Here is an 11,278-nt window from a genome sequence, read left to right on the forward strand (position 1 = left end):
AAAACTACAAGTTACAAGTAACCAATTCCAATACGACTTGAGTAAAAGTCTTAAAATATCTGATTTTAACAGTATTTAAGTATTTTACTCGTGCTGAATGTAGGCTCAGAGATGCACTAGTCCTGAGAGACGTGCCAGTGAAAATAAGAAACAATTGATTTGTAAGATGAGAAATCAAGTTTATTTTCTAAAATCAAAATAAAACTGAACACCTCAATGTTGCAATAAATCAAGGTCGACACAACAACCTTTTAAATGTCTACAAACTCTCAAGTCTCAGTTGAGCTCAAGTGCACAGAAAGGCCATAAGTAAACCAATATCCTTCAAAACGGTCTTGTCAATATAGCGGATAAATAAAACAATGTTAAGTAAAATTAAATAGTCAAAGTCTACTGTATGTGCTGGTTTGAGCCTCATCACCAGCTGCAGTCATTTCCTCATCTAATAAATCAAACATCTGCGATCAGCAACTATCTGCTAATGTCCTTGTTGACAAGTTTTGGGTGAGTAAAGGCAAAACGCACAAGACAGTACCTTCAATGACCTTAGATGGCGATATCGCTTCTTTATATCAGAAACAAACTGCTGCAGAAAAAAGTTAGCTGCCATGAAAAATGTAATTTGTAATTGCATTACTCATCACAAATGTAGTGGAGTAAAAAGTACATTCACTTGCTCAAAAATGTAGTCAAGTAAAGAGTAAAAGTAGCCAAAAAGATACTTAAGTAGAGTAACTAATTACATTTACTCAAGTACTTTACACCTCTGCTCTTAACACATCTTGGGAAAATCTGATAAGATAATCTGTAGAACCATCAAGACAATCAGGACTTTACTTAGGATTGTCATCTATATTTACATATTTATTGTTGTGTTTTGACTATATTTTAATTGTAAGACAGTCAGAATGTAAATGATCATTCTGTAATTCTAGTGTATATTAGTTTGTCTGTTGTAAATCCTGCCCACTTCTTTGCATTGTCACACATGCTTCAGTGCTCTGAGAGTGTTTATAGTGCTGTGAGTTTAACACTTCATGACTGAGAGCAGAACAGAACACAATCTTCATCATCACACAAGACAAAAGATCAACAATGAACACAATCACCTTCTTCATCTGGACTCTCACACTGTTTGCTCAAGGTTGTTACTTTTTAAATTTGAATAATATGTGATTGTTGTTTTTATCATTTAATATACCAATATTGTGCTATGTACTGTAGTTCATTTACAAACTGACTTTATTTTCTCTTCTTCAGAATCCAGAGGAGTGACTCTGACTCAACCTGAAGTTAAAACTGTCCAACAGGGTCAAACAGCTACAATAGAGTGTCATATAGATGTAGGAATAAGGTATAGCCACTTAGCCTGGTATCAGCAGAAACCTGGAGAAGCTCCTAAACTCCTGATTTATTATATAAACAGCCTCCAGTCAGGAACTCCATCTAGATTCAGTGGCAGTGGAACAGCAAGTACTGGACGAGATTTCACTCTGACCATCAGTGGAGTCCAGACTGAAGATACAGGAGATTATTACTGTCAGAGTTTACACAGCATTAACAGTAAAGCTGTGTTCACACAGTGATAAAGAGTGGTACAAAAACCTCGGTCAGTCAGACGTCACAGTGATGCACTGATACAGCTGAGAGATACTGCAGCTGCTGATGGAGGATCACAAACAATGGTGTATTCAAACTTTCAGAAACTTCATTTATTTATTATGATGTACTAAGTAAACATGTGACATTTAATCTTATATCCCTTGCTTGTTCCCCAGGTGGAAAAAAAAGTACACTTCTATGGTCATGCATCCAATGTCAGTATGTGCACTCAACTTGAGTGCGATCTAAAAGCAGACCCCTGTGAGCCCTTGAAGACCCATTTCCCACATCCAGTAACCCATGACGATGTTTTTGTTATGATGGACGCTTGCCACATGCTGAAGCTGACATGCAATATGTTGCAGGTACGTGCTCATTGTTGCATACATTATTGCGCATATTTGCTCTGGTTGACTCTGTACTGCTTTTTATACATTTTGATTGTATTTACATAATTGTACAGAATATGGTGCTTTACATTTGACGTGTGCAGTGAAAAAAAAAAAATCTGATTCTGCAGGCATACAGCCCAATTAGAAGCATAACTGGCAGTATCAATTGAAGTACATAGTTCATCTGAACAATGTCCAAAAGAAAAGTGGACTACATGCTGCCAACAGAGTCACAGATAAGCATGTGAACTTTGCTAATCAGAAGATGAAGGTATGTTTGTTTTGGCTCTAGGGCTTTATTGTGTTTTTATACTTTTTGATGATGTTTGTATCTTGTAGCGCTAATGTGCACTTCATTTCTCCTTATAAACTCAATCAAGGTCTCCCTGGCTGCTCAGACTTTGAGTAGCTCTGTGGCAGTGGCGCTCCGCACGTCGCAGGAGGTGGGCTATGCAGAGTTCAAAGATTGTGAGGCTACTTCAGAATTCATTAAGGTAATGCAGCTAGGGATTTGCATCACTGACCAAAATCATTTCTAACATTTGAGTGATTAATTGCTTTAACCCCTTTAACCCTTTAACACCCACCCTCCCTTTGTGGTTGGTCCGTTGGTCAGCAACCCCAAAATGAGGGGGGTTGTTAAAATGTGAATGCCACCAGGATTATCCCTTTATCTTTTTCTTCTATTTTTTTCAATTTGAGCATCGGGAATGATTAAATAATTATGACCATCCTCAAATTCAACAATATGCAAGAACTTGGATAAAACTACTACATACTTACCTCAGAAGCACCCTTATTGTCACATGTCAGCATAGCCACAGAGGAAATGGAGAGAAATCAAACTATGCCTCATACTTGGGTGTTTACTATCTGATACCTGTTGACACTCAGTTATAGTGATGATTTCAGTGCTTCCAGTTAATTTAGGTATTTGTTTATAGATAACAGACAGGCTGTTTGACATCTTGAACAGTCGCAATCCCAGAGCCAAAGGGTTCAAAGCCCCCCTTGGTTCTAGGAATTGGACAAGCACCAGGGAGTTCTTGTCAAAAGCCAGGGGGTACTTGCTCACTTTGAAGATGGAGGATGGCAAACCCCTTTACCGAACAAAGAGGTCTTTTAAAATAGTGACTGTTGTATTAGTGATGCACTGACACCATTTGTAGTCGCCAATACCCAGTACAAATTCTTTATTATAATTAAATTATCAGAATGAGGCGGCTGATTTAGAAAATATGGGTTTATTTTATTCTTCGTTAGATGTATACAAGTAGTCAATTTACAAATCATTAAATTATCTAAGGTAAAACTCTGCCGGTTTCAGTGCATCCCTCCAGTCCATGATATAAGTTCATGAGATGCTCTGTTCTCTTGTTTATCTATCTTCTGCATCGAGTTCATAAGATGCTCTTTTCTGTCTGCGTCAAGTTCATAAAGTGGTACGTATTATTAATATGATACTATCTTGCTCCAATGTGTTTGCTCTCTGCAAATTTGTTTCAGTTCCAATTCTCTCATATTCAGTTTTTTTCTCCCCAGATGCCGGTGTCAAAATGGTATGTATTGGATGGTCTTCATGTTATGTTGTGAATTGTTTCAAGAATGTTTAGTGTCCTAAAAGTAATTTTAAGGACCCTAAACCTCACACTGATTATACTTTTAAGGTCAGGGATGGACACTAGTCAGCTTCACGATATGTCCTGACCTACAGGTTCAGCCAGGACCACTTGGAGCTTCTCTTCAACTCCATCAGAGCATCCGGTAGGGTTCAGCATATATATTTACCAGCCGCTACACTAAGTGACACAAAGTGTCAGCAGATGCTTGTATTGTTTTCAGTTTGTCGGTCCATATGTTTTTATTTTTTTGTAAAATGTGTTTTCTGAAGACATACACAGTACCTGGAAGTGTCACAAACCATTTTGAGTATTTAGAAAAATGCCTGTGTTTGACTATCTGTTTGCAGAATTTATCACCACTGATACAGTCTGAATGATAATGTCATTCAACTTAATTTATGTGGAAAGATCATTCAGGGGTGGCTAGTTCTAATTTGTCTTTTTTTTTTTTTTTTTTTTTAAAGCATAAAACATTTTAAAGCATGTATTGAATATCTGTGTACTATACTCGTATATCTTGTGTTTTTTTTTTTTTTTTAAGGTGGCTGGAATAACAACCCTAATGCCAGCCAGTTCAAGTACATCTTGTTAAACCATGCAGAGGCAATGTGACGGCACAGGATGACACAGAGTCCCTACCAGCTGTCATCGACACCTCTACAAGCCTGTCAGCTGTAGATATGTCCTCTGCAGCAGGAGGAGAAGATCTTCCATCCCCCTTTGCTGACATTCCTGCCCTAGTACATGACCACAGCTACCTTCCCGTCCGCTTCGATGGTCTTGTGGACAACGCTCTCGTGTACATTTCAGGTAAAAGCTGACTGAAAGTCGATTTTGCCTATAACCGATAGTGCCAATAGTCAAATTCTGGGGGAAAACAATCTCACGATAGTCCAAAAAGAGAAATATTCCCTTAATTTCCACATGCTTATTAATGATTAATATTATAAGTTATGATATTATTATACTAACTCAAATTTCAGGATTTGTTGTTGATGGGATCTGAAGAAGCTGTCCTGTGATGTCTGCCGTGCCAGCCTGGTGACAGACGCTGCATCTGTCATCAAGGACCAGAGCTACCACCTGCTGACTTTAAAAAACAACGGAGGTCTGGTGATTCCATCAGGATGCACAGTGAGGGTCGTCAGGGCAGCAGAGTGGGTCATTCGTCAGGCATCAGCAAGTACCGGACGATCACAGCCCATCAAACTGCTAGAGGTCGTGTACATTGTATGGAAGAGGATAGGGTCAGAGGATGTGTTTGTGCTCGGGGAGCACATCGGCGAAACGCAGTATGGCATAGACAGCCATCACCATACGCTGTTAACATTAGTTGTGTCCTTGCTTTTTAATCTAAGGCTGCACCACATCGCTAAAATGACTAACCTTACCTTACAGAGCAACAACATGCGAGAGAAGCTCAATAAAACCGTCCTTTTCAAAGGGCATTAGCCCAAGCTATGTTTTTTGGGTCATTGTTTTATCTCTGTCTTCCACAGTAGTGTAGTTCTCTCTACAGGGTGGGGATTTCAACATGCATTCAGCATTTCTTTATGTATATTTGTAAAGGGGAATCTTGTACCTATTTTTTATTGCAAATAAATGCCACTTTTATAATAGTTTAAAAATAGAGACTTTTGTGTAATTATTCCATATTTTGTCATTCTCATATCAGAACCCCTGACATGCAATCCAAATAGTCTACAAGAAACTTCAGAGTGTTACCTTTCATTTGAGACCAGGATTATGCTTCTACACCAAGAGGTTGCCACACAGTAAGCCTTTTATTGTCAGTATGCATTTTGGGTAACTAAAAGTCCTATGGGGAGTTTCCATAGGGTATTTTACAAAACACATGAGCATGCCTTGGCAAATAAATAGTCTAAAGTACTCATATTTCATTCTATATTGATCTGCTTTTGCACACAGCTTCACAAGACCTGGTGCTTAGGCTCCGTTGTGTTTCTAAAGTCATATCAAGTGACCTAGAGAGCTGAAATGTGGTCAGTTGAGATGCTTGTTATCCGGCAAAAAGAAAAAAAACAATATTCTAGCCTCTATAACTCTGTGCCAGTACTTCACACAATTATTCTGATTGTTTCCTAAGAAACTACAGGGTCTCAGCTTTCTAAAGAGGTCAGGCATTTGATGGTAGGCAAAAATAGCTGGGAACAGTGATCTCTGAAGTAGGCACAGTGCAATGTCGAGGGGAAAAGCCTAGTAAATGGGCCAACCCTGAAGAAGTTAAAATAAACATGTAATAATTCAAATTATTTTATTATAATAGTAATATTCATATTATAAAAGTGTATATATATATGTCATGTTGCCATTCTGTACACTGAGTTTTAGTAGCCTATATATTGATTTAACATAAATACCTTGTGCGTGTGTATATTCATTGCACCTATCTGTTCTGTTCAATGTTATTTTCATATGGAAGTCCATAGTTATAATTATTCATAAGTATGCAGTGTCATAAGTACATCTCTGATGTTTATAACAAAACAAACAGTTTGAAAATCGGTAGAAAATTGAGCAAGTTATGGTTATTTAAAAAGTACATGCACCATTAAAACACAATGTTACGAGTGAGCGAGCTGACTGTCACAAGATGGCCGCCAGGTGCGGACGTCGACCTCCATTGGCCAGCAGCGCGGACGAGACATCTAGCCTTTATTATGTATATCTATGGTTTTAACCTTCAGCTGATCATTGTTAGCATGTAGGTATTCACTGCTAGCATGACTAGCATGTTGAAAGTCCTGTTTGCTAGCATGAGTCAAATGAGCCAACCACCATTTCTCTACAATGCTCTGATGCAGAGAAATAGGTCTTGATAAACAGTTGCTAGGGCACTCTATTTGGTTACTAGGGAGTGGCTTGTCAGCTGCCAATAATGATACTATAAAGGCTGATTGTCAGTATGAATGATATAAAGCAACCCCCATGCCTCGATGACATTCAGATACAGAGATATGACACAGTCACACAGTTTGTCGCCATGTTAAGTCAGTGGGATTTTTCGCCCGATTTTTCACCTGCTGTACGAACATCGTACGCCCAATCGCTTATAAAAGCAAGAGCAGCGATGTCCTTGATCTGACACCTCATTCATGGCTCTACGACAAATGGTGTGGGACGAGTTACGTGCCGAAATTTATATGGAATAAAGAAGAAGAAGAATATGTGAGATAGTAAGAGTGTGCATCGTCTTTCAGGCAAGCACCACTAATAATAATCCCAGATCCCAACAGCCTTTTCACTGGAGGAAAACAGCTGTAGTGGGATGAGGGGGAATGCAGCAAAAGTAGATGGGACTTGGGAAACCATCCTGTATTATTCCCACATCTCATTATGTAAACTGTATTTATGACAAATATCATAAATACATAAGATAAATACATACAACCATAAATACAAAGATCTATAACAAAGAGTTGTTGTAATATGATAATCAGATTAAACATATTGGTGCTAAAAGATGTGTAGATAACAAAAACAGATCACAGGGGATAACTTAAACACAAACACTTCAACACTGATGATACCGGACACAGAACTAGAGAAAACTGGGCTTAAAGGGTTAATTCACCCAAAAATGACATTTCTGTCATTAATTACTCTCCCTCATGTCGTTCCACACCCGTAAGACCTTCATTCATCTTCAGAAACACAAATTAAGATATTTTTGATGAAATCTGAGAGGAATATGACTCGTCCATAGACAGCAATATAATCAAGGTCCAGAAAGGTACTAAAAACATAGTTAAAATAGATAACGTGACTGCAGTGGTTCAACCTTGATGTTATGAAGAGACGAGAATACTTTTTGTGCTCAAAAACAAAACAAAAATAATGTCTTTATTCAACAATATCTTCTCTTCTGTGTCATTCTCATATGCTGTTTACTTCCAGCGCTTCCAGTTTCTACATCAGAACGCCGACTCAGTAATGTAAAACATTTCCTTGTTATGGTGAGCAGCTGTCCCATGGGAAACAAAATAAAAATTAATTGATAAAGTGATGATTAAATGGTGACAAAGTGTTAATTTATTTTTTACATTTTAAAGTTCAGGATTGGGTAAAGTGATGGAATGTCTTGAAACGAGTTGAATACGGTACAATAAATCTCACACAGAACAGAATAAAATCATTAGAATGTAAAATAAGGTAAATGTGATGATACACTGAACATATTTGATCAATCTTAGCAGCTCACGCTGTTGTAAATCCTGCCCACTTCTTTGCATTGTCACACATGCTTCAGTGCTCTGAGAGTGTTTATAGTGCTGTGAGTTTAACACTTCATGACTGAGAGCAGAACAGAACACAATCTTCATCATCACACAAGACAAAAGAACAACAATGAACAAAATCACCTTCTTCATCTGGACTCTCACTCTGTTTGCTCAAGGTTTGTGTAATACAGTTTCTTTCTTCTTCTTTTTTTTAACAGTGATTTTTAATTCTTTTAAAATGTCAGATATCATTTTCATTCGTTTTCTTTCAGAGTGTAGAGGACAGTACACTGTAACTCAGAGTCCATCAGTAACAGCAGTTCAACCAGGACAAGAAGTCAGAATAAACTGTAAAACCAGCAGTGCAGTGTATAATGGTGATCGTTTAGCCTGGTACTTACAGAAACCTGGAGAAGCTCCTAAACTCCTCATATATTATGCAACAAGCCGTTATACTGGAACTCCATCTAGATTCAGTGGCAGTGGATCTGGCAGTGATTTTACTCTGACCATCAGTGGAGTCCAGACTGAAGATACAGGAGATTATTACTGTCAGAGTTTCCACTGGCCGGGCAGCACTAGGGTGTTCACACAGTGATAAAGAGTGGTACAAAAACCTCGGTCAGTCATACGTCACAGTGATGCACTGATACAGCTGAGAGATACTGCAGCTGCTGATGGAGGATCACAAACAATGGTGTATTAAACATTTCAGAAACATACATTTATTTAAGTAAACATGTGACATTTAATCTTATATCCCTTACTTGTTCCCCCAGGTGAAAAAAGTACACTTTTATAATGTACTTAAAGTGCTCTATTTTCGCACACTAATTTTGTACTTAATAAATTCTTCTTTAGTACTTCTTAAGATAATCTTAAGAACATCTAAGTGTACTCAACTGTTATTTTGAGACACCATGAATATGAAATAAAATGTGCTTTTAACATACTATCTCTGTATTTTAAGAAAAAAACGTATTTAGTTACTGCTTACACTTGAACCCATAAGTGTACTACAAGTGGTGACTAAATAATAATAACTAATGTGGGTGCTGGGATTTGTAGTCCAGTTAATACTCGGGAGAGTGAGACCTCCGGTGGCCTATTGAGGGATCTTCGCTGGCATTTGTAACATACACATTCCTGGTCCAGCCTGAAAAATACAGATTTTTTTTTTTTTTTTGGTCATGATTTGAGCGTTTAGAAGCAAAATTGATGAGACAGTTGATCTCAGATTTCATTGCCGATTTAAAAAATGCAATTTAATCATAAGCTTGGTGAACAGCTTTGGAGAATTTGATGTTTCCTCATTGAAAGAGATAGGAGCTGTACTGCACGACTGAAACAGCTGCGCGAGAGGCGTTTCAAAGATGGCCGCCGAGTGAAATGACTTGCCTTAAAGGCCCACTGAAATGCCTTGAAACAAGCAGCATTATTCAATGTGTTGATGTAATTTCAACTGAAACAGGAAGATGGGGCGGGACTTATCAAACAGCCCCTCCCCTTTTATAAAATAGCCAATAGCGTTTCGTTTATATCACAGCTCGGCCAGAGCCGTTAGCTCGGTAAAGCCTCAGTTACCTACGAATCTCTAGCAGTTTCTAATCTCCTCCATATCACATTAAAATACAGCTTCTGTGCAGAATTCAAATGTGTCCGACACGTTTTGTGATCTGCGTCGACTCGCGCATATGATCCGCTCTGTGCTCTCGTGTCTCTGGACCGGAGCAGACTGTGCTCGCGCTGCGGTGGGTCACGTGACACTAACATGAAACCAGACTTCATTCGCCTCAATGGAAAACATATTTACACTGTCTTAATTGTTCACTATCCCCTATATAGTGCACTATGTGCCATTCACCATGTAGAAAATAGTAAATGTGTTAACAAATTATTGACTTTAGCCACAGCTTCAGCATCTATTTATAATGTAGGGGGCGGGACGCTTCAGATATAGAGAGCATTTGATTGGACAGAAGATCTGACGAGAAGCTGAAGTCCGCAGTGATGTCATGAAAATCCCTGATCCACTTTAGCACAAGTGAGAGACTGTGAGTTTTGAATGCTTATATCTCCTAAATGTGAATTTTGTCATTGTTTTGGAACACATCAGCTTATTCATAACTTTAAGGCTAACATATTACAGTTTTTCTCAATTGCTTAAACACATTTCTTGAAACTATGCCTCATATTCTCGAAACAGTGAACACAAATCCATAACGTCTCACCCAATTCCCCAAACATCCTATTTTCAGGTCAAAATGAAGCTCTACACTCAAAACCATTCACTCTTGCTGAAAAAACACACTTGGCCCTCAGACATCACACACAAGCCCCCAAAAACACACACACTACAACATAATCTTACACACTGGTGCAATAAATTCAAAACACCATTTCCAAAACTGGTAAGTTTTGTTGCTTGTGGTTCCCCCCCTCAAAAACCTTTTCACATAATGAACACAAAAGACACAACCAATGTATACATTGCACATTTTTATTCATTCATAACACAGTAAAAAAAAAAAAAATTCAAAACCATAACGCCATTTATCAAAAAGCACACCCATTTCCCTAAACTCTAAACACTATTCCCCTGTTTTGACACATGAATCAGATTTGTTGAACTGTCACTGCAAAACTCTACACATAAATCCCTTCATTTCTCATTGCCTACACCATGTTGTCATTTAGAAAGCACCAGCATTCAATATTGTTCACTCAAGTCAGCGTAGCTTGAGCTCAGTTAGCACACAGTTACCCACGTGGAAACACTAAGAGTCAAAAGTTATCACACACCAATCAGAACCTTCAATAGAGAGATAAAAGAGCCCGAGTCAGTTCATGCAGTTTTGCAACAATGGATCCAGAGAGACATGATTGAAAAGGTCGAGGACACCAGAGAGGAGGAGGAGGAAGAGGATGAGCAAGAGCAGTAAGGAGTGGAGGAAGAGGAGGAGGACGAAGACAAGGATGAGGTGCAAGGAGACAAGGAGTCTCAGATGAAATTCGTGCCACTAGTTGACCATGTCCTTGTCCATGGTATGACTATGAGGGAGGCTGGCCAATGAGTTCAGCCAAACTTAGTTTTTTTTCAACTGCTTACACACATTTTCAAAACTTTGCCTCTTTTTTTCAAAACTTTACACACAAATCCAAGAATTGCACACACAAAATGCAAAATGCCTCACATCTCTTGCAAAATGAAGCACTGCATTCAAAATATCACAAACACATCTCAAAAGCAAACATTTGTCTTACTTTTCAAACACATTTACCATAATATTCTATTTTTGGATATCATATACACACAGTTATTCAAAACCTAAAGCTCTTCTTTCATAAGATGCTATGTACATTTCTGTACAAGATTGAAAGTAATTGGCAGAGAGATGTTGAAAAATTCATGGTAAACAGG

General features: G+C 38.3%; 1 long non-coding RNA gene across 3 annotated transcripts; it reads left to right on the forward strand.

Annotated features, from left to right (window-relative positions):
* Positions 1 to 600: 600 nt before the first annotated feature.
* Positions 601 to 5,244, forward strand: LOC127506582 (uncharacterized). Of its 3 annotated transcripts, none has more exons than XR_007928046.1 (8): positions 601 to 1,144; positions 1,261 to 1,685; positions 1,779 to 1,967; positions 2,123 to 2,265; positions 2,375 to 3,553; positions 3,662 to 3,758; positions 4,158 to 4,426; positions 4,600 to 5,244. It is a non-coding gene; the product is annotated as an uncharacterized LOC127506582 (long non-coding RNA). The 3 variants fall into 3 exon arrangements; XR_007928047.1 differs by having other exon boundaries at positions 2,375 to 3,436; positions 3,537 to 3,758; XR_007928045.1 differs by having other exon boundaries at positions 2,375 to 3,758.
* The last annotated feature ends 6,034 nt before the right edge of the window (positions 5,245 to 11,278 follow it).

This window comes from Ctenopharyngodon idella, chromosome 24 (assembly GCF_019924925.1).
Source record: "Ctenopharyngodon idella isolate HZGC_01 chromosome 24, HZGC01, whole genome shotgun sequence".
In the NCBI taxonomy this organism is placed as follows: Eukaryota; Metazoa; Chordata; class Actinopteri; order Cypriniformes; family Xenocyprididae; genus Ctenopharyngodon; species Ctenopharyngodon idella.